We start from the raw sequence: 22408 nt of genomic DNA, 5'->3' as shown, positions 1-22408 counted from the left end.
GTTTTCGTGGGCAAACGCTTGATCGATTGGTTTTGACTTTCTGAGTCTCATCAGCAGCTGCAGCCAATTAAACAAAATGCTGCTCGGTTGTGTTATGGGCGAGTGATTTCCAATCTCACCTTGGGGATCTGATCGGTGCGGTACAGTAATCATGTGCAAAATGCATTATGGCCTCTTAGGAGATTATGGGTCATATATAACGGATAAGTACCGCGTGTCTGTTACACGCGTGTTTATTACAACATTTACTACCCAAATAAACTCGTAATTGTTAATTTATTTACGTTGTCAACAGAGGGCAGTACAGCAAAATCTTCACCGACCAGCACTGACCAGCGTGGTGAAATGGTAAAATAATCCCCGAAACCTGCACGCGGTTGGGATGCCTTCATTCAGAAGCCGATTTACAAGTAACCATAATCCACCCAGGCAACTTGCATAATACTTTTTGGCATCATGTTCATCGTTTTGCTCCCACCGACTGGGAGCGTCTCTTGATTTCCTGAATTAGCACCCAGCGTGGTGGCGAAACGTCGGGACATCAAGCCGAAAACAACAGTGCGTCAAGAAAGGCTCCCACCCCATGGAGAAAAACCTCGCGGATCATGCCCGAACAATGCGCGGCACGACTTTGAAAGCACATTCGAGGAGTTGCGCAGCGCATCCGCAAACACGTACGCAGTCGTGGCACATTTTTTTTTGTTCCAGGAAGTGGCTGTGAGAAAGGGTTTGTGCAACACGATGAAGCTCAGGTGAGACTACTGCACGGTCTTTCCCCCTCTGCACAAACCCCCAATTTCGTAAAATTCCTCCCCCCCCACCACCGCCCCACAAAAAGAAAAAAAAGCCCCAAGTAAAACACAATGACAGGTACACACGACAAGAAAGACAAACCTGCGTTGTACATCCAAAGCCCTGCCCATCACGGGCAGAGCAGCTGCCCCCCCCCCTTCGCCCTCCCCTACCCTCACCCCCCTTGCTGCCCCCTGCCCATTTATCGCAACGTCCCGTTTCACAAGAGCTGCGCAATTTCCCTTCCTCCGCGTGGCAACCACATTTCCCAGCACCCATCAGCCTCGGCGCCCCCCTGATATTGCGCAGGACAGGCGGCCTCTGACCCTGCGAGGAAGTCCTCTGATAAGCAAAGAGGAGGAGGAGGGGGGGGGTGGTCCTGACAGGGCCTGGCAAGATAATACCTTCCATTGTTTCGGCATACGTCCGACCGACTGGCTCTCCCAGACAGACCCGTCTGTGCCCCCCCCCCGACACGAGCGCCGCCGCATTCTGCGCGACTGTGACCCGGCGGGAGGGATTCCGCACTCAAAACATTTAAGTAACTGCGTGGGGCGCCTACTGGCCAGACCGGCCAGTCCTGTTAAGCTTGCAAGAGAGCTACAGTGTCAATACGACTTGCTTCTGCTGCACTCTCCAGCGCAGCGGAGAAGTGAATCTTGGTTAGAGGGTTTCTCGTGGAAGATAGGTGGCAGAGGCTGGCAAACCACTGTGTCGATCTTGGATTAACACGCCCGTAAGGACTTTCTTATTGTAATGGACAATAAGTCTGACGAGTGTTGAAAAATCACTGTTGCCTCCTCTCAAGATTCGGATTTCACAACACAGCGCAACAACACTTAACGGCGTGCCCTTTACGCTCCAGCCTTCACGTCGCGGGAAAGTTCGCGAGCTCAGCCCTAAAGTTAAGACACAATTGACAGCCAACATCCGGTGACGCGTCACACGCTGTCCGCGCCGCGCGCACCGCCCGTGGCGGCTCTGCCCGCAATGTCGCCATGCAGCCAATGGCAAGTGGGTCAGGACCCCACTGCAATCAGTGGATGCGCCCGGCCTGCTTGTGCTTCGGCCAGAGTGGCATTTAACCTCCTCTCTCACCGTGCTCTGAGACTCGCTGAATCACCACCACCACACCCCACCACTTTCCTTGGTCGGGCAGGAGCATCTGCTGACTGGCTTCACATTTTATCGAACCGAAAAATAATTATCGGCCGTGATCGATCCACTGCTGGATGAAGGCCTTCCCAGGCCGCCACCAGCCGTCACGGCCCCCGCGATGCGAAACTCCACCCAGCAGACGAAGGCCGATCTCTTCGCCACGGTGTCCTCACAAGGTAGCGTTAATTCAGCTTTTAGCAACTCCGAGATGAAAGGCTGCACGTGTCAGCACGCTGAGCAGGGGGCAGCTGAAGCCGACAGTTTATACGATTTAAAAATAGCACATTTTTGTAGTTCAATTTGGATAATTATAAATTCAACGTTAAGCTAGTTAACTTTTAATTTTTCCTGAGAGCTCAATTACAAGTGGCAGTAATAAGGGCGGCGCTCTCAGTTGTGGCAGTGGTAGCAGTATGCGAATGGTAACACTAGTAGTATTCGTGGGAGTACTAAGCGAAGCTATTCATGCACTGAATGCTCGGATTTGTTTGGGATTAAATGACCACATGACGAGGTTGCACGGCTCCTTCTGCAACCCGCCATGCAAGCCGTGATGCAATCACGCACACTTACACACGCGCGCACACACACACAAGCCCTTTAGTGCCAGTGGCAGAGAAAATAACCACGGTGCAGGTGAAGGGGTGAGAGCGTTGGGTTGGGGGAGGCAGGGTCAGATATCGGCTGCTATTGGAATGTTCCATTCACCACGGGGGGGGTGCACCGTGCGCGGTTCGTCCGCCCAGAACGCCAAAGAGCCCAACCAATCGGCCTCTTCCACCTATCGGGCACCGTGACATTGGCCGCGCTCCGCATTCTTCCCGGTCGTTCGTTGGCGTTAACCTTCGGTGGGGTAATCGAACTGGTGTCGACTAAACACAAGCACCACCCCCCCCCCCCCGGGGGGCACGAGGGTGGACTGATCGATCAGGACGGGGTGGGGGGGTGCTCATCTCTCTCGGCAGTAGCCAGCACGCAGAGGGTGGGGGGGGGTATGGCGGGGGGGGGGTATGGCGGGGGGGGGGGCAAATCCACGCTTGAGGAATGTGTGTGGCTAAAAATATCCCGGGGCAAAAGGAAATAGCCTTCAGCAAAAGCCGCGTGGTGCCAACTCTCCTCCTCCTCGCGAGCGCCAGCCAGCACGCCAGCCCGCACACACGCACGCGTCCACACAGGCGGCTCTCGCCATTCTCGGGATTGTATTATTTCCCTTCTACGTGACTTTACCGAAAGAACCAAAAAGATGAATCCCTGCAGTCACGAAAGCTTTAAATCGAAATTTGTAAAAAGTAGTCAAAAAGAGGAAGGGAAATTAGCGGAGACCCGCGGCCTCCTTGCAGACAAACCCCCCCCCCCTCGTTGTGTGTGGCTCCCTCCCTTCCCTCCCCCCACACTTAAAAAGCTGCCGAGCCGAATCTCAAAACCAAAACAACTGCCGTGCGTATTGGTTGTGCAGCAAAAGTGCCGTTCGCGACGTGCACTGCAGTGGTGGTGTTGGTCTGCGTTACGTGCAACCGCAGGAGCATATGCGGAGCGTTTCGGCTAAGAGAAGGAATTCGCAGCAGCAACAATAACAACAAAAACAAAAGCCATAAATCTTTAGAGAAAAGTATTATCTGCGATCTTCGTGCCGCGTATTTTTTTTCCAGACTCCAATGTACCTCATTGCGATGCTATCGAGGCGAACAAATCGCGCGCTGCTTTGTGTTGCGGAAGACGATCAGATACTTTTGATTTTTAAAACAAGCTTGCCTTTGAAAAGTCCGCGGTGATATTGCGGTAATAAATAACAAGTCGCTGGTATTACACGTGTGCTTTCCAACAAGGTGGGGGGGGGGGACTACAAAAAGCGATTTCTGCAGCGTGATAACAACACCCATCAGATTGATGAGTGTATATGATGACTAAAACAAAGACGCTAGGTACTTGGGTGCACTCTCGCACACGTGGACTGGCATTGCAGAAAACACGTCCACATACAGTGCGCTATTACATAAGGTCACCACAACCAGTTAGCCACATGTAAAAAAAAAACACAATACAAAAACAACTGTTTAAGTGCTATAAAAAACACAGCGTAATGTTTTACAAATGCAGAAAAGGAGTTGCTTTGTTAAGCCCTAAGAGTGCAGCTGGCAGAGAAAAGCACTTTACGACGACCCATAAAAAGGCAGTGGCGGTGGTGGGACTACTGCTGACTGTGCACGTGAGGCGCGTGTGGAGGTTTTGGTTATTTTTGCGCTTCCCATTTCTTTTCAAGATTTCTTCCCCAGGTGAGTCAGGCAGATGCAGCACACGCTATGAATGGACGAGTGCGAGGATGTTGTGTGTGTGTGTCGAGAGCGTACGTGTACTTTACACGAGTGGGCATTTTTGTTCCTGCTGCACGTGTGCTCGCACACAAAAGAAAGCGCAGGTGGTTTGATAACTTTGCTAGCTAATACCCCGCCACCCCCCACACCCCCCCCCCCACCCAGAACGTTAAGAGCAGGCCAAGGTTAAATTTGGAGCAGGCTGTGAACCCAGGACCCATAGGAGCATGTGGTGACCACCAGACCACCGTGCTACAGCATCAACAACAATAGTATCACTCACTCATTGTATTGCCAGTGATGTGCACAGCCGATGACCAAATCACCCAGAATACGCCCACGCTTGTAAGGTCTTGGAAGCCAAGCAGGATTTGAGCCTGGATTAGTGCTTGAATGGGTGATCGCCATGCACACACGGGATCAAGTTTCAAGTTTTCATTTATTAGGTATAGCCCTGTGAGCCATGCGGCTCTTGAGTCGGGTGCAACCGCAACAAACAAAATATGAACAGAGAACATCTGAAAGCGACGACATGAGGGCTGCGAGTTTGGTGGGTAGCAGTAGGCACTGCGTAAAGATTAAGTTGGCCTCTACTTATATGCTCTCGCATCTATGCTCCTCCATGCATTCACCAACCTCCACTGGCCTGCATTGTGAAGTATGGTCAAACAATCGTTGTGACCCACTTGGCATTATGCACAACACAATGTGCAAAATGATTCTGTTCAAGGAGTTCTCATGCCCTTTGAGTTAAAACAGTCAACTCCAGCAGCACGCAACTCGTGGCTACAGCATAGTCGGGCCGTGCGGACAGCTGGCTGCAGGCTGCTGCACGGTGAAACGGCATTGCCCAAGAGGCAAAACCCAGCTCGGCAGAAACTAAAAACCCAGGGCACGAATTATGCTGCTCATTATAAATTCTTCCCAGCTTTCGTGAGAATCAATAGCGGCTTTATTATTTGTTGAACAATAATCACGATTGGACGTGATGACTCTGGGCACAAACTCTCTCTCTCTCTCCTTGGACCCAGGCGGACCGCGGCAATTCTTTTGTTTGAAAATCGATGCTGCCAAAAGTAACCAATACACGACCCTATGGCAATGCCAACCACACCACACATCCACAAGGACTTGTTTGTACCGCAACTTGCACATGCTGCACAATGGGCCACTTTTATACAAAGCATGCATTAATTTGCAAAGGAATACACAATAACTCTTATGCTATTTAAAGCCTGCCCATTAAAACAAATCCTGCTTCATAATTATCTACAATGCATATATATATCTATCATACAAATTGACACGAATAAAACTTACAATTTTAAAAAAGATGAAAGTTCAGGACATGATATTAATCAAATTAGCCGATTCCAATGGTGGCCTTTTTTTGTACATTTAACTAATTGAATTTTAGAATTAATTAATGTTGTATGAGGTCAGGCCCACAGCTTATTTTACACAGCGTCGATGTGTAAGGTTGTCAAAGGTAGGTGGAGAGTGTCATGTAAACGGACAGTTTTTTTGTTATCAATCTACTGCTGAATCAGGGCTACCCCACGTCACAGCGGTAGTGGGGGGTTATCTGACCACACTTTCCCATGCCGGTCAAAGTGGGTTGGTAAAGATGGGGTGCATAGATGTGGGAACAGAGACATACAGCACAGCAAGCGATGCTGCCGCACTGCCCCCTATTGCCCATGAAATAGCCCCACAGTCCGTTGACAACTTGTATATTGTAATCGCCCATACAAGCACTGCCCCCCCCCGCTCAACCTTGTTTAAAAAATCTGATGAAATCCAGGTGCATTCTGAGTGAATGAGCCATAGGTGAATGTAGCAGCAGTGTCTTAATGTGTCGTGTTTACAAGCACTACCTGTTTTCCAATGACGACGTGAGGCCCATTAACTTTGTCTCGAAGCCACGTGAATACAGACTTGTGGCCCCTGACAACTTATTTTTTTGTTGAACATTGCCGTTTTGCTGCTTACAAAACAAGCCTGCGCACACTGTACGGATGACTAAATGTAAACACAGACAGACGGAGGCATCAGAACTCCCCAACTCAGACAGGGGCCGATGCGTGGCCAGGAAATGTTAAAATTATTTTAAACAACATTAGGACGTGATTCATGGGAGGGAAGGGTAATTTTCATCCGCTCCAGCACCACGACCACACTTCGACATGCCCGTGCCATTACCACCGCAGCGGCGGCAGCAGTGGCAGTAGCGTGTGGCGACATCTCACGGTAACAAACGTGCTATTTCAGACACCGCTCGGCCTCAAAGGGATGGCTCGCAACGCAACTCAACGGCCTGACTACAGCCAGCCACAAGTTACTGGGCAAAAAGGGCTACCTCCACATTTCGAGGTCTTACGGGTTTGATAATCACTGCATCGCGCGGTTTCGGACGCGCTTCTGCGGCCGTCTGGAACGTTCTTCCTTCTGATATTAGGAAGCCACTGAAGCTTTGCACTTTTAAATAAAGATTGAAAACTAATTTCTTGAAAACTGCTTTTTGTGTAAGTTTGTCCTTCCCCCGTTAGCACGGTTGGCTACGTACGGTGCGAAAGATGTTCAACATACATACACACATCAATGTCCATTGTGAAGTTGCCAAGGAGATGGGGTCAGAGCATTGAACTGGCATTTGCCGAGATACCCGGGTTAGAATCCAGGTTTCAGCCACCTGCGATTAAACCACTGATGGTGTCAGCCTGGTCACAAATGATTGCACGAAAAAAAACACCGGATAAAATATGAAATTTTGGTTTGATTGATTGACAGGCAATACTCAAAACAGCAAATTGGTGGTCTCAAGCAAGTGACCAATGAAAACACCAAACACGCATCAAAATAAATTTTGTTTTTTATTTACTTCCGCCTATTTAATATCTGAATGACGTGCAATGATCATGCTTTTCAGGGCAAATATAATAAGGTGTGCCTTTAGTGTTGATGAAGATAACAGGTGAATTGACTTCAGAAGTAATTCTGTGACATCATCTTCTGGGGCTATTCTCCAACACAGGATGGTGCACTGCTTGCTGCTAGAGTTCTAAACAGAGATTTATTTGTCTAATGACATCACGCCAGTAGCATAACTGGAATATAACTCGGAGGGGAAAAAATAGTTTAACAAGGCAGGCAAGGCAGGCAAACTCTGCTTCGTGCTAAAGAAAAGTGTGTTCTTTTAACAGTCCTTGCAATAAGAATTTCCAGACCATAAAGTTTTACAACCTACAGGTTATTGCACCACATAATAAAACCTAAAAGCACGAGTGGAAATCGGTTACGGATCTAATTACTTCATAAATAACAATATGAAATTGCGTAAAGAAAAACATCAACTGTAATTTAATTTCACGCAAGTTATTTTTTAAAGCAAAAATTTGAGAAATCCAACTCATACAATTCTCCACCCATGGGTAAAAGTAAAATATATCTGGCTCTGTTTCTTATTTATCCATGCAACAGGCAGGTCAAAGGGTTTGTTCCATGGGAAACGTTACATTTAGTGATCATAATCAGAATAATAAGTGTTACTTATGCATTTCTTAAAGGATGAAAAACACCACATTTAAAGAGATCCTCCTTTGTGGCATTTGAGTGAAGGCTCATCTTTTCATCTAAAAGGTAAAAGTATAGAACCCTGTAGAATGCTTGCACTTGGCACTGCTGGCAGAAAAGCCTCAACTAAACAAAGTCTCAACTAGAGGGATCTCTACAGAGCCCCTCAAGAGGAAACGTAGTCTACTCTTCCACTCCGACCAAACATTTCGGAATAGGTGGGTAATACCCACACTTTAAACTCACCAGGCAAGACCTGCCGATCAACTAACCGTTGCCGTACCTATTTACTGCATACTGTTAGGTGGACAGAGATGGGGGGGGGGGGAGGAATTTACGAAGATTGCACCACTGTTCCAACAGACACAACTGAGAGATTTCACTGCGCTGGAGAACCCTTAGGTTGCGAGAAACAGTGTGCAACCCATTGCATCGTGAGAGCATCCATAATACTCTTTGGTTTTACAGGTAGGAACAACAGTTCCACACTGCCCACCAGGGATTATTTGTCTGTCTGTCTGTCGTGCAGAGCCCCTCCCAAACATGTACGCTCTCGGATTGGTTGAACCGAGTTCCTACCTGCCCACTCCGAAGGAACGTGTTCGGTAAAATCACGTAGGTAAAAAATCAAATCAAATAAATGAAAACAACTAAATTAAATCATGACGTTTCGGGCGCAACACAAGCGTCCTTCTTCAGGTGGGGACAACGTAGCGAAAGCACAACCGCTTAAGTGTGTCTGACACAAAGAGTATGAATCCTTGCGGTCACGAAAGCTTCAAATCTAGCATCCATAATCTTTTCATCTCTCGCTCAACTCATTATGGGGCAACGTTATTTTCATAACTTTTTAAAATAAAAAAATAAAAACAAAAGTTATGGAAACATTAAAGCATAACATACCGTGGCAAAGCGACTGAAAAATAATACAATAGTAAAACAAAATAAAGTACGAATTTTATGAACATTAAAAAGGTGTTTCTGAGCCCCACGGTTTGGAGGCAGAGCGAGATTAAATCTGGTGGACATACTGGGGGGGGGGGACAAGCGCTTAAAAGTTTGTGCACGATCCAGGGAATTTAAACAACGTGAAAAGCAACACTCCTTGCGTTTGCGGCAAAACCTGGAAACGAAGGCTTGCTGCCAACGAAAATTACTTTTCAAGATTACAGGGAGACAGTAAGATAAGCCTTTGAAATTTGACACACTGCACAATTATTTGGTTCGGTTGCTAAAAACATCGGTAAGCCTCGTGAGCTGGGTTCTAGAAAATGCACAAAAAATGCACGCATCAAATTAATTATATTCCGAATTTCACGGAGTAGAAGTACGTAATGGAAAAGTTATTTTCTCGAGTTTTTATGAGAGAAAAAAGACACCAAGGTAAGGCTTTCCATATTCCAAAATACTTGGCATGGCGGAGCATCAAACACACCATGGAAAAGCAGCTCGCAGGTCCAAAAGGTATTGTTTCGCGGCATTTTGGTCGTGTGCAGCGGGGGATGTTCTATTAATACGCTTGACCTACAAGCGAGTCCGGATGATACACGCGGTCACGGATTACGGCTTTCGGCACGGGCTGACAAAGTGGCGAGTGAGAGAGAGGCGGGCAATTAAAGTGCGGGAAGCCACGCGGCTGGCCGGACCCGCTGCGCTCGCTGCAAGGCGCAGAGGGCCTTGGCAGTGGGCCAGCACGTCACAGCTGACGGTGCCGGCACGGCGCCCCGCAGGTACCCACCCGCAGGGTCACGTATGCGCCATCGCTCAGTGCCCAACTCTGCCACCCAATCCAAAACTCGTAAATGTCACAGGGGCTCAGTGAACTCTTTCTCCCGTGAGCCAGAGTGATGGCGGGAAAACATTAAACTATTTTTAACAACAATTTTTTTTTATTCGTGAGGTTAAGGCCCACTGAGCTGTATAGCTGATTTTTCAGAAGCGGCATAGCCACAAATGATAGCTCAACTAAGTGGCTTATCACGTGGAAATTTATTGCAGCCAAATACTCGAAACGCACGTTTTTAAATATGGAGGGAAAATCCGGAGGACACGGCGAAAAATCCACGCGACCAGTGAGAACACGCAAACTCCAAAAATACAGGCGTCAGTCGGGATCGAACCCACGATCTCCTGTAGACCAGGCAAGGTATTTAACACCTCGCCACCATGGCGTCCATGCTGTTGCTTTGTAAATTTAGGCACTTTGAGATCTGTGTACATGTGGTACGTGAGCTTAAATTGGCATTGAAAGTCTTGCATAAAACAAATTAAAATTGTTATTTCAAGCGTAGAATTAAGGCAAAAAGCCTGAGAGAAGATATTCTCACATGGCCAAAACCGGAAGAAAACACTTGGGATTCCAAGTGGCTGCAAGCTAAATTGAGGTTTTATTAATTTTATATACTGTACTTTACCGGAAGCAACAACCTAGATAGCGTGCATTATTCGAAATATTGTTAAGAGTAATAAAATAAGAATATTTTTCGATTTAAAGCTTTCGTGACTGCAGGGATTCATCTTCTTGGTTCTTTCGGTAAAGTCACGTAGAAGGGAAGTAATAAAATAATAAAAATAAAACATAATAAAATAATTCTCACGACGTTTCGGCCACAACGCAAGCAGCCATCCTCAGGTGAAGACCAGGTCTGTAATTCTCACGACGTTTCGGCCACAACGCAAGCAGCCATCCTCAGGTGAAGACCAGGTCTGTCGGGGAGACAGCGTCTGAATGAGACCAGGTCTGTCGGGGAGACAGCGTCTGAATGGGATTCCAAGTGGCTCCCCGATAGACCTGGTCTTCACCTGAGGACGGCTGCTTGCGTTGTGGCCGAAACGTCGTGAGAATTATTGTATTTTTATTATTTTATCACTTCCCTTCTACGTGACTTTACCGAAAGAACCAAGAAGATGACACCAATTTGTCAATCCATTGCTGAATGAGGTCCTCCCCATACCGTTTGCGTCACAGGGGTTGTTTGACAATACCTAACCACGTTGGTCATTGCGGATTGGTAAAGGGGGACACACAGGGCCAGTTATGATATCACTCGCCACTGACACTAGCTGTAGCCGGGAATCGCGCTCAGACCGCCAGGTTAATAGCGCAGTGCGTTAATCACTGCGACACCGCTCCACGATGCATTTAAAACTTGGAGGAGTTACGATGGAGTGGTTGGTTAGCATACTGCGCTACAAACTCTGTGAACAGAGTTCAATTCTCAACTGTGGCAACGGATATGTGAACTGGCCATGGGTCTTCCTTCATCAACCTGCACTTACCAGCCTGAAGTATGGGTCAAACAACCCCCTCCGATGGGGAGCCTTTGATCCGACAGGCTGTAAACATTCCTTTATTATTTTTATAAAAAAATATTTTGACTAATGTACGCTGTCTGGGTTGTTGCTTCCGGTACAGTACAGTATTTCACAATAATAAACTCCAACAAAGGAGGTTTTCAGAGCCACGGTGTAGTCGTCTGGGTTAGACGAGATGTCCGGGTATCACGGCAGAGAGATCTTAACTACCTCGCCTGGTATATAGGAGGTCGTGGGTTCAATCCCGACCTCAAACTGTACATTCGGAATTTGCATGCTCTCCCTGTGTTTGTGTGGATTTTTCTCCGGTTCCTACAGTTTTTCCCTCCACATTTAGTAACATGCATTTTTAATATTTGACTGCGAAAAAGTTCCACATGATAAGCCACTTGTTTAGCTATCATTTCTAGCCAGGTCGCTTCTGAAAAAGAGATACATATCTCAGTGGGCCTTACTTGGTAAAATAAAAATACTTTATAGTTAAGTTTACAGGCCCCATGTTAAGCATTGATTCTCTAAAGCTTTTGTAATTACTCCACAATTGGAATAGAGTACCAATATATGTTTTTGTTTTACACGATACTTTCAATTCCAATCTGAACTTATATACACGGATCTCAAAGCTGTCACGGATCAGCTACTTGTGCTCGGCACCTTTCCATAAACTCAATGATTGCCAAGTAGATTAGCAGTGACTCACTTTGTCCTGAGATGTTCAAGTAGGATTGCGGGTGAACACTTAAGTGATTCTGAACCAAAAGACATTTGAAACTGAGCGGCTTAAGTCCACGAGGCATGAGGAATTATTTTACAGATTGTGAACACAGTAAAAACTAAAAAAAATTGAGACTTGCCACGGTCACTGGGAGTAAAAAAAAAGAAACCCCAGAAAACAACTTCAGGTGCGAGTGTTCATTCTCTACATGGCGGTGGATTTAGAAAAAAAAAGAAGCAAATCAGAGGCACGCAGCGGGAGGGAGAAGGGGGGGCACAACATGAGACCTAACCCTAACCAAACATACACTGGCACACACTGCGCATTAAACCACACACAGTCAATACGGCCTGGAACATCTGCAAAGCCAACAAAATCGGAGACATCACGGCGGCGGGCGCAGTTAACCACAGATGTCTGATATCAAGGATCTTAACTTCGTGCAAGCCTTCAAAAGTTGCTTCGCATCAAACAGTGGACATCAGCGAAATCACGCCAACGCCTCCACATCCACTCGTAAAACTATTCTACCGGTTTACAAAAGTGCCACTCCCTCTATAGGTGCATGGTTTTCAGCTATTATTAAACCACCGATGGATGAAGGCTTCCCCCCAAGCCGTTGACATCTCTTGCGATCCTCAGAATGAATAAACCACCTAACGTTCATGCATACGAGCTGATGTAATTGCTCCATCTCATCATCGGACGTCCTCTTGGGCAGGTGACCATTACTCGGCCGCCAAGAGGTATACACACACACACTTGCATTGTGTACGCGTACACGTACACGCGCTGTGTTTACATTCAAATATTGTGTATGCACAGAGCTGGGGCATAAACGCAAGGTATTTTAATCACCCCTCCAGCTCTGCGGAGCAGCAAAGGAGGCATCAAAGTTTTTATGGCTCAAGGAAATATTTGAGCAGCCAAAAGCCTCGCACCACCCAAGTGGGCAGGCAGCCCACGTGCTCTCTTCTGCTCCGCACACTGAGCGCTGGCCTTGGGGCTGCCGCGGGTCAATAAGTTCACCAGCAGCTTCAAGGCACCGTGGAGAGTTCAGAAACGCCTATGCCAGCCCTGTTTTTCACACTTTAATGTGCACGCGGGGCCAGGCAGAGAGAGGAGCCTATAACTTCACAGAGCGCTCGCTGTCAGACAGCGCGTCAATTCCACTGCGACGGAAAGGCAGCTTGTGCATTGAGCAGGGCGCCCGTCCCCGCCGCCCCGCGTACATCTTCGGCAAAAAATAATCATGATCCCATGGGGAAAAAAGTCAACTTTTACGAATGTTAAGAAGACACCGTCAAAGGAAAATGCAGAGGTGGGAGTGTAATGGACAATGCCATACAGTGTATTATACGGCATTGGACATGTTTGCTTACAAACGCATTCAGTCCCCTATAAAGCCAATGTTAAATGTTAACTAAGTGCGGTAAAAAGGCCCACCATTGCTGGGTATTGTAATTAAATTCGGTGTAAACTACAAACACTGACTCAGGGCTGTGCACAAGATGTGCAAACTGCGCACGCACATAACGCGCGCGCAGATAGGCACTAAACAGGTCCACAAAGCAAAGACAAAGGGGGCCCGGATTCGCATCTTGACGAAACGGCCAAAACACATCGCGCCTTGGCTATCGGCCACCCCCCTCCCCGCCCGCCTACCATTTGATGATGGAAACTTCGACACGTTTTCGCCAAAAATTGGACCAATGGCAAAGTCCGACAAGCACGTGAATCCGGGGGCCCAAAGACGCAAACGCGCACACAAAGGCACGGGACACGCGCAGAACGGGCACACGGATCAGAAGCCGGGCGCTGATCGTTGGCGTTTTAAGCAAAACAAAAGTGGTTGACGCCAAGGAAAGGGGGGGGCGGGCAAGGGCAGATGGGCTTCCCAGAGAGCCCTGGATGCAAGGGGGGGGGGGTTAACAGCAGCTCCCACGAGGAGCGCATTCTCATCAGAATCCTGTTCGATCATTTTGAACCAAAATAATCAAACACCAACAACAAATAGAAAAAAGTGTTGAACCTTGCCTAGATGCGCGCTGTGTCTGGCCCTGGTCGTGGCAGTCACCCCTGAATTGAGTCGGAGGGCTCACCCCCCCCCCGCACTGTGACGGGTCTCGTGCGGCCTCCCGTCTAGAAGTTCAAGCAAAACAAAACACGAGCGAGGAGGAGGAGGGGGGGGGACGGGCAAAACACGCCGCTTAACCAAACCACGACTAACAGGGAGAAGTCAAAAAACAGATCCAAACCACAGAGTTGGGGTGGGGGGGGAAGAGGCAAATGCCACATAGCCTTGCTTGACACAGTGTTCACCAACACTTCACATATGCACGTGTTACAGTCTCTTCTTGTCAATCCGCTGCTGGATGAGGGCCTCCCCACACCGTGTGGGTTCCGTGGGGGAGGGTTTATTTGAGACACTTCACAGCACTGGTTGCTGCCGGTTGGTGAAGGTGGGGAGCACAGATGTACAGTACAACAATGGCTTTTGCTGCTCACGGCGCTTGTGTATATAGCAGGCTCATGCCTGCTTCGTTTCCGAGACCTGACCAGATAGTGCATATTTCGGGTGATTTGCACACAGGCAACACTAGAAAATGTTCAACTGCAGAAGCCTCCCAGATAAATCTTTTGCAATACAATGCCCTGTGAGATGCATAATATATATTACAGACCTTCCTCGCAGCGGACAGGATTCATGTTTTTGTAATTTAGTTCCAGGCCGCTTGTCAATCAATCAGCCAAGTGCTTTAAAGCACAGGGCATCAACTATATATATAAAGGAATGATGCTACCAAACAGTATTTAACATTCACTTTACGTTGTTAAAAGATTAATTTTGTTGTTGTTAAATTGTCCCCTTATTCTATAGCGGTTGCGCAGTGACACGGCGGCCAGCGCATTGTAGTATGGGACCCAGCAAGCTGAGTTTGATACCCGGCCACGGCTGACATCCGTGGTGAGTGATGTATCTTGAACCAGTCCTGTGCCTGCCCCCCCCATTCACCACACACGCACTGACTCAGCGTGGTTGCAGTGTGGTCAACCCCCATGACTCACACGGGGGGGGGGGTGAGGTGTCCTTCACATATCAGTGGATTGACAAAAAAACAACCGTAAAATACCTTGCATTACAAGATCGATAAACGTTCCTTAGCCGTGCTGGAAACTCGACATTCACATGGCCGTGGCCAGTCCATCCTTGACACAGCAGTGTTTGACTTCCGTGCACCGAGCGGTGCAACCAATGCGAGTGGTACTTTTTTTTACCAACACCCAAGCCACAACAACAGTATCGAAGACGATATCGATGAGGATCAATCGGATGATATCGATGGTGACGACAACGATGTTTGCTGCTGCTGTTGCTGATGTGATGAAAGACGACACGACCAAAAAAAACCAGCCGAGTTCAAACAACGGACACTCACACATTTGCCCTCTCTTCCATGTACTCCGTAGCCCACTGACGTCGCAACAAGTTGCACAATTACATTCACGAACGCGACGCAACATTAAGGACAAAATAGAGGAACACGTGGATGAATACGTCCGCGGGGGTGGGGAGAGGGTGACACGATTTCAACTATCGAGAAAGTCATCAACTCTTTTGAACGACTGCTGACGATGGGACACGACTACAACGTGACAGGCAAACACCAATGAACGAAACGCGTCCGAAAAATCTCGTCACTCGGAGATGGAGCTGCGAAATTCGCTTATTCGCGGTGGATTCTTATTATTATTTATTGGTGAGAGACGTCGGTTGTATTGGAAGGAGTCCTTTTAATTCGGTAGCGAATTGGCCATGGGCTGCTTGATGATGTATAAGCTGTTACTGATCATATGCCATGACGACACGAACATTCGGCTCTACAATAGCCAGGAGGTTTAAACTCACGACCGACACTTACAATCCGAACCAACAAACACCCTTCAACAGCACCACGTCCCAACAACATTCATACTTGTTGAGTGTTAAATAAACAACAAAGTATAAGCATAATTTACGACACCGGGAATTTAACTTAGGCGCGCTGGCCACTAAGCCACCCATCTACACAGCAAACTCCACCATCACAATTGCGGATACCATCACAGATGCCATCAACTACAGCTGCTGACACCACCACCACCATGGGTACCACCATCACTAACAACCACAAACACCATCACCACAACCGCAGTCACCACTGACACCACCAAAGAGACCATGACCACCAAACGATGCCACCGACCACCGTGACCAACACCACCACCACAGACATCACGAACAACCACCACAGACACCATCATCACTGCCATTAACACCACATACACCATCACAACCACCATCACCATAACCACCAACAACAACCACCACCACAACCAGATGACCATCACCAACAACCTCAAGACTCCACCATTACCACAACCACCACCCTCACCACGATCGCTACCGGCACCAACCACAAACATCTCTCTCTTAATCAATCGACACAGACACTTAATGCGACCACGACAATTCGTGACGAACGCGTCTCAACAACCGCTCCGCCCGGGGGACTTCCATCAGTTTCCACCTTGCCCACCTGAGGGCCGGGACGAGGCCCGTGGTCTGTGAGAAATGTCGCCAATCGGTGCCACATCACCTGGCGGCTCAGCTCACCTGTCCGTGAGGAGGAGATGAAGGCGACACCGCCGATTCAGACGACGACGACGACGATGATGATGGTGGTGATGATGATGAAGATGAGAAATCGAACGTTGAGAGAGACGCGGGATACGGATACAACCCTCGGGATGCGGGGTGAAGGGGTGTGGGGGTAGGGGGGGGTATTGGCTACGTGGGGAGGGAGGGGTGGGGGTAGCAGGGCGAGACGAGGCAGGGCCGGGCGAGAGGTCGGACCGGGGGGGATGAGGCCGAGGGAGGCTCGGGTCAGGCGGGCCGGGGGGCCGCCGCCGCCGCCTCGGAGCCGATTATGGCGGCCGAGGGCCGAGCTGCCTGGTGAGGGGAGGGGCTGGGGGAGAGGGGCGGGGCTGGGCGGGGAGTGGGCGGGGCTAATGGGGGAAGTGGGCGTGAGTTAGGAGGGGAACCCCCCCGCCTCTCTCTCTCGCCGATGCCAGTGTCTCGCGAGAGTTGCAAGGGCGCGCATCTCGCGAGAAGTGGCCACGTGGACAAGGGGGCTCTGCATGCGCTCCACGTGGGGCAGCGGGGGGGGGGTTCTTCTACGGCTGCTTGAAGTTGGCGGTTCGCGGGTGGTCAGATGATGTGTGTGGATGTGTGTGGATGTGTGGAGGGGGAGAGAAGGTACCACCCGTGCTTAGGCGTGGTGGTTGGTGGTGGTTGTTGTGACGATGATTAAAATACATCTGGGGCAGCAGCAACAACAACAAATTAAGCGTGCAACTTTTCGCGCGTGTTGAGAGTCAATGTTGTTTTTTTTTACGATTCTGGACTGTAGAATGCCAATACAGAATGGATAATTCTGAACGTGACAAACAAAAAAAACAGCACCGCGTTCGAAGAGAAGCAGAACTTAGCCTTGATCGTGTTGGGGATTGTTGGCAGCGGTGGGGGGCAGCAGAGGGCAGTTCAGCAAAAGTTATTGCACCGTACAATACTCGTGCTGCTGCATCGTTTATGGTTCATCGTCTTCATCCAGCACTGACCAGCAAGAGTGAAGCGTCGTCAGCTAATCGTCACGACCGGCAACGGCATGGGGAGGCCCCCCCCCCATCCAAAAGGGCTGTGTACATGACATGCCAGTGTTGCCCCCCATGAGTTGTCTACCTACAGACAGGCTTTTTGGTTGAGTTTCCTCCCATTCTAGTTTCAGATAATCATCCCAATCCGATTCTTGGACACTTCATGCCATTTTTTAAATCCTTTATATTAAGTTCACTTGCTTGCTCGCTTAGGACCGTGCAAATCTTTCGGTCGTTTTTTAACCCACTTCCCGTGATCCAATCGAGCTGACATTTTCCCATACAGACTCGTTGTCCGTAACAATTAATGTTCGTGAATTTTTTTTCCAAAATTTTACACTTTTTAGGACAAAAATATATTTAATTACCAATTGCTTAATGCTGCCATGCAATCATGTGACCCATAGGTGGCAGCCATCTCAAGCCAGAGGACGAGAGGACTCTAGCCGCCACGCATATAAAGGATTTATAGTGAAAAACTTCGTTTTTACGGGTTATATTATATACCTCTTGGGTGTTACGTATCTCCAATGTCCCAGGTCCTTCCATCGGCATGCTTTCAACTCTTGACTACTCCCATTGCTGGTGTTATGATGCCTTCTCTGTATCTTGCCAATTCGACTTTCCCCCAGGGTTTGCTAACTTTTCCACAGAAAATCCCGGACATAATTCCCAGCCGAGGTGCTAGCAGCACTGCAGTTATACTGTGATAAAGTTCAGCACAAATGGCACAAAATCTCGGTAGAAATCAATTCTTAATTACCCAAATGTCAATTCGAGGACTGGGTCAAAATCGGACAGGTGACAATCATAGATAAACTTAGCTGTTTTATTTCTACTTCTCGACTAACTCGTTAATTTAAATAGCTTATTTTTGCACATTCTTGCGTAACATGTTTTTGTGTTGTGTATACATTTTTTTGTATTTTGCATTTGTTTACTATCCTAAATTGCTGAGATGTGGACTCGAGTCATGTGACTTGGACTCGAGTCAGACTCGAGTCATGAATTTGATGACTTGCGACTCGACTTGGACTTGCATAACAATGACTTTGTCCCACCTCTGAGATGTGGACTCGAGTCATGTGACTTGGACTCGAGTCAGACTCGAGTCATGAATTTGATGACTTGCGACTCGACTTGGACTTGCATAACAATGACTTTGTCCCACCTCTGCTAAATTGCCATAAGTAAACATGCAAATGGAACAAAAAAAATCCCAATGTAAACATTTACTGTACCGTACTTACCACTCCAATCTCGGGTTTTGTATACACGTTGCAGTATTTTCATTGTTTAAGTTGTATGTATTGCATAATGTACCGTATATAATAAATGACACTGAAATCAAGCGTAGCTACTTGTTTTTTTGTCACGCACACCGTGTCGATCGCTGGACTTGTTTACAGCCTTTGGAGCGGTTTTGCCGTTTCGGCCCGGTACTGCCAGATGTTGGAAGCTGGATGATCGTCGATAATCAAACCCATTCGGATATTTTTGCCTCCTCTAAAATGTAACAAATACACTTCCCGCAACCTCATCCTATCACTCTCACTTCCTCGGTACTCTTTTCCATACCGTGTCAACCCATACGTATTATTATTATTATTGTACAAGGAAATTTAGTTTTCAGGTCCATACGGTGTACAGCCGTTTCAAATACGGGCAAAAAAATGTTTGGTCTGTTTCTCCCTTGCGATGGGAATTTGTAGGATGAACGTTGAGATTTCTAAGGGCACGGAGTGACCAATAAGGTCTGAATTGGTCTGTAATAAGGTATGAACTGAGAAGGGGTTGACAGGTTTGTCTTTCGGACTGACTCTCTACTGGACGCCACACTAATACGTCTCAAGATTGCGGTCTTATACTTCCTTTCTCAGCGCCCGCGCCTGCAAATATTACAGAAAACTCGGTACTAATATTACATTTAGGCGAATGGAGGACGCCAAACTGCCAATAAGGAAAACAAATTAGGAAAATATTCTGGAAACACGACAGCGAATCATCCAATCAATTTCTTGGTGGATAACGACAGATAATAAATGCTTTGATTGGAAACCAGGTGGTGAGGGCCGAATGTAATTAATTAAATACGGTACGATATTATGTCAAATAACTTATTAAATCACTTCCAGGAGGATCTTACATTGGAACTTTGGCCAATGTAATTTAACAAGTCCAATCTTGATTTGAAGCTTTCGTGACTGCAGGAATCCATACTCTTTGGTTCTTTCGGTAAAGTCACGTAGCAGTCCTGCTGTTTGTTTCACACCTGATGACGGTTGCTTGTGTTGCGATTGAAACGTCGTGATCTATTTTTTTTTATACACCTACGTGATTTTACCGAAAGAACCAAAGAGTAATTTAACAAGTGTTATGCTTGTGGTAAGGAAACTACGACCTGTAGAAAACCCACCGCATGAGGGGATAGCAACCCAAAGTTTTCATCGGCAGGTTCACGAACCCACGTGCTTTAACTAACCTCTGGCAATTTCTCAATCCAGCAAGTTTCACAAATCTGCCTCGTAAACATGTTTGTATGACATGTGGCGCATACAAACATGAAAAAGGATCTCTTAAAAAAGAATGCGACCCAGGTGGTGTTGAGGAGCTGGTAGTACAGAAAATGGGTTTAGCCACTGGTCTTTGTGGACAATTCAATGTTATCCCCTTGCATACATAGTGGGTTTTCGCTGGGTATCCTTGATTTCCTCCCGAACATACAACTATTTAAAATGGAATTGATCAAATTTTACAATGCAGGACCGACCCTCCTTTAAAAATGCTTGAGAACTTTCCTGGATGAACTAAATTACTCAAAAATAATATTTCGTCTTGTCCTCGCACACAGATTGTGTGTTCTGGGCTGCCTGACACAACTTTCAAGCTCTGTTAATGAAAAAAAAGACTTTAATGTTACGGCATTAACACCACTGCATGGACGTATGATTATGTTAGAAGAGATATCACCAGAGTACCATAACGCCACATCTGACCATAACCTCCAAGTTCTTTACAGAAGCTGTGAGAATTGAGAAATGTGTTCTATATACGCGAGTCTCATGCCATATGTGCAAGCATTGTAAGGTATTAATGAAAACGACATAGCCGTTTCCCCATATTAAGCCCTTACACCCTGCTGGTTTTAAGCCACCATTGGTCAATCGTATGCCACCCGCTGGCCACTGGCACATTACCCATGTTCCAATTTGTAAGGCCCGTCATTAACATAGCTTGCTGCTGTAGATATGCCGAGCTCGGCAGCATTAACACAACACACATGTGACCGGGCTTGCTGTTAGGTTGTGGGTTCAAATCACATGCAGGGGTTTAATGCAGGCCATCATCCCTTCTGGCCGCAATAATACGTCAACATACTTTAGGGAAAAGCCAGCAGTGGACAATCTATTTAAAGTGGCTATCAAGAGGGTGGGAATTTGACCATTTGACTCCGGTCAACAATGGATATGAGAGGCACCCCATTGATATGACTTGAATCAAGGCATGAACCTCTTGCTCAGCTGACAAACCACACAGTAATTTAGCAATTCCAAATATATATATCCATGACTAATACGTTATTCACTTTACTTTAAAATGCTTTTCCTTGTTTTGGTTATAAAGTTTCATCGTTATAGTGACAAAACCATGGGCCCCTATTTAAAGGCTGGGTAAGTGCACTATAAAATTCAGCCATCGAAGCACGTGACCATTTGTTAGTTGCAGTTGGCCCCCATAAGGCCACATTAAGTCCCTTTATACCACAGTTGGCAAAGCATTGATGTACGTTTCCAAGTGCCTTTGAAAGTGGCACAAACTTGATTACATCGTTGCATTGTGAGAGGCGAGCTACAGAAAAATGTTTTTCCCACAAAGTGGGCAGTGCCACCACGACCGGCGTTAACCCTAAAACTACAGAGAGGCCACACAAATCACCAGCTGGAATTTACATCAACTCTCTCTCTCTGCCATGTCTGGTATGCGCAAACATGCCAAATCCCGGAAGGTATGGGAGCTAAGGGTAGGCCCAATCAGCCACCCACCCCTCTGCCCGGTTCCTCGGTGAATCACACAATTGCTGACTTGGTCAAAAAGGCGCTTGGAACATCTCTCCATATAAAATGTAAAGTGCCTTTAGAATGCACCCCCTTGTGTCAACACCGCCTGGCTGAATAAGGCGATACAAAGGAAGAGATGTCGGTATGCCTATGGTGAGTGGGTTTGGCTTGGAGTGTGGAAATACTCCCAGATAGGAGGCTGCATTCTGTGTCTCACGTAGATTTTTTTTTATATTTTCCCCATTTCATAAATCTTTGGCTTCTTTGAGAGTTAATGCATGGGCCTTCGGGATTATATAAAGGCACACTGTGATGCACTGATGACAAAAAAATGTAATATGTGGAGAAACGGGGTTACAAGGTGGAAGAGTTTGTTTTTTCAAGTTGGCGTAAGGGAGGGAGGGAGGGTAGTGGGTTGGAGGGAGTTTTAAAAAAATACACGGGTATTCAATCCACGCTGGGAAAATTTTATTTGTAAAAAAAAACGGCAGCATACAGTCCGGCAGAAAAAGTATTGTATATTGAGGAATTTTCATTCTCCCTAGAGGACATTTCTCCGAAATCCCCACCGAGTCTGGATGGGCTGCTGTATTTGTGCTGATGGTTCTGCAGCAGACAGCAAAACGGCTGCGCTCAATGTAAGTCCCCTGAAAAGCGTGGGTGTGGAAAGTTCGTGGCAATTGAAGAGGCCACCAAACGACCACCACGCGGACATCCCTCCTCCGCCTCCTCCACCCACCCACACGCTCTGCCACTCCGCAGCAGCTGTCGGATACGTACAGTGCCTC

The 22408-nt window shown here is 47.4% G+C and overlaps 1 protein-coding gene across 3 annotated transcripts in view; it reads right to left on the bottom strand.

Moving 5' to 3' along the window:
* The window catches only part of LOC144733533 (TGF-beta-activated kinase 1 and MAP3K7-binding protein 2-like), a 61594-nt gene extending 44765 nt beyond the window's left edge, over positions 1-16829 (bottom strand). The window contains exons 1-2 of one of the 3 annotated variants that reach the window (XM_078615488.1): positions 16523-16829; positions 13898-14007 (exon numbers count right to left, since the gene is read on the bottom strand). The gene's annotated coding sequence lies outside the window, so the exon portion shown is untranslated. Of the gene's footprint in view, positions 1-894; positions 942-13897; positions 14008-16522 lie in introns of those variants that run through there. The other 2 variants (XM_078615487.1, XM_078615489.1) reach the window with 2 other exon arrangements.
* Positions 16830-22408: the final 5579 nt, after the last annotated feature.

This window comes from Lampetra planeri, chromosome 47 (assembly GCF_965212315.1).
Source record: "Lampetra planeri chromosome 47, kcLamPlan1.2.h2, whole genome shotgun sequence".
NCBI lineage: Eukaryota > Metazoa > Chordata > Hyperoartia > Petromyzontiformes > Petromyzontidae > Lampetra > Lampetra planeri.
The sequence above is the reverse complement of the archived record's forward strand: the minus strand, read 5'-3'. Positions and strand labels throughout refer to the sequence as shown.